Here is a 1,737-nt window from a genome sequence, read left to right as displayed (position 1 = left end):
CGAATATTGAATTTTTTAGAATAAAAAAAGTATGTATAAGCACTTTTTAAAATAAAAATTTTATATAAAATATGGGAATGATGAGATCAACATCATCATCATCATCATCACCATATAACTAACTATAAGATCACATTAGCCACCATAATCACCATAATGACTCATTTTTATATGATGTAGGTATATATAGTCAGGGATAGGTTCATAGAGCAATTTATACCCTTGAATGAGGTGCAAAAAATATTAGCTTTTATTTGGGAGACAATACCCTATGACACTAGATTGCATACTAGCTGAATTAAGGATATAAACTGTCATTTACCAGTTGGACTTGTGAGAATGTGTTGTCTGTGGTTGGGACCCTACTAGATTCATGGGTTTCGCTTTGGAAATTTCTTTCTTTTTTGGGGGCGGGGGGGGTGAGGCAAGGCAACCCTTGGTTGACCTCACAGATTACAAGGAATTTATCAACTTACAATCCCTTTTTTTTTTTTATTTTTTACGCCTACAGCACCTGGTCTTCCTAGGTGGTCTCTTATCCAAGTATTAACGAGGCCTGACCCTGCTTAGCTTCCGAGATCAGACGGGATCGGACTTGTTCAGGGTAGCATGGCCGTAGACTGATGCTTTGGGAAATTCTTAAAGGGCAAAACCACAATATGGAATATGGAAGAGACGTAGAATGGTTTGGCTTGATTTTTCTTATTTTGATACTTTAAAACTTACGTGTTATGAATTGTGTAAAACCGTCACCAAACTTGAGGCCAGTTTTCTTTAATATTGCATCCCATTCAAACAGTTAAAAATGGCCTTTTGTGCTATTTTAATTATCCTATCTGTTTTAATCTTCCAGATCATAAGGCCTATGGAGTCTCTTCCCCGAAAGACCATAAAGTAGTCACAGCAATAGAATATCAAGGTAGAGTACCTTATTGATTCTCATAGACTGTGTTGTTTAAATGATCATGAGTATGACACATATGATGTTATCTTTCTATTTATCTGGACGCTCTGCCTCACCTCACACCAATTCTTCTGCCTAAAATGCTGCTGCTTGTTGTTTCCACCTTGAGAACTCTTTCTCTAAGCCCTCAGTAGAAAGTTTGGATGAAAAACTTGATATACAAAAAAATGGTCTCTTATTAAGTAAATTATCTGCAACGAAGCAAATCTAATTTGTGAAACTGGGAGACGAAGACCTCGCAAACTTTCCAGCCGGCTAGACATGGTAAATGGAAATTAACATTGCAAACCCCACTCTATTTAATGTATTTTAAGAAGACATTAATATAACTTATTTTGGGGTGCCATTCTGTTATTTATTTTGGCTTCTTAAAATATTTATAAGGAGGAATTGGTATTTAATGAATGTAAAATTTCAGTTTTGCAAGATGAAAAAGTTCTGGAGATTGGTTGCCCAACAATGTGAGTGAACATACTTAACACTACTGAACTATCCAGTTAAAAATCATTAAGGTGATAAGTTTTAAGTATATTACTGCAATTTTAAAAAAAAAATTAAGACTAATAAACAAGGAAAAAATTTATAAGGGCTTTTATAAATTTACTTCAAATATTGTATCAAATGGTTTTCCAAAGGATCTTTTATCTAGAACACAATAATACTAGGCACATAGGAATTTGACTATTTCTTAAATGTGATGCTTGTTTAGGCCAGAGATTGTAAACTTTTAAGAAACAATTCCTGAATGTCTGATCTTTCTTCTTCAGGTAATG

At 34.1% G+C, this 1,737-nt stretch overlaps 1 pseudogene; it reads right to left on the bottom strand.

Annotated features, from left to right (window-relative positions):
* Nucleotides 1–502: 502 nt before the first annotated feature.
* LOC111734909 lies at nt 503–621 on the bottom strand (annotated as a pseudogene).
* Nucleotides 622–1,737: the final 1,116 nt, after the last annotated feature.

This window comes from Pteropus vampyrus, unplaced genomic scaffold (genome assembly GCF_000151845.1).
Source record: "Pteropus vampyrus isolate Shadow unplaced genomic scaffold, Pvam_2.0 Scaffold9374, whole genome shotgun sequence".
Taxonomy (NCBI): Eukaryota; Metazoa; Chordata; class Mammalia; order Chiroptera; family Pteropodidae; genus Pteropus; species Pteropus vampyrus.
This window is presented reverse-complemented; position numbering and strand designations above follow the sequence as displayed.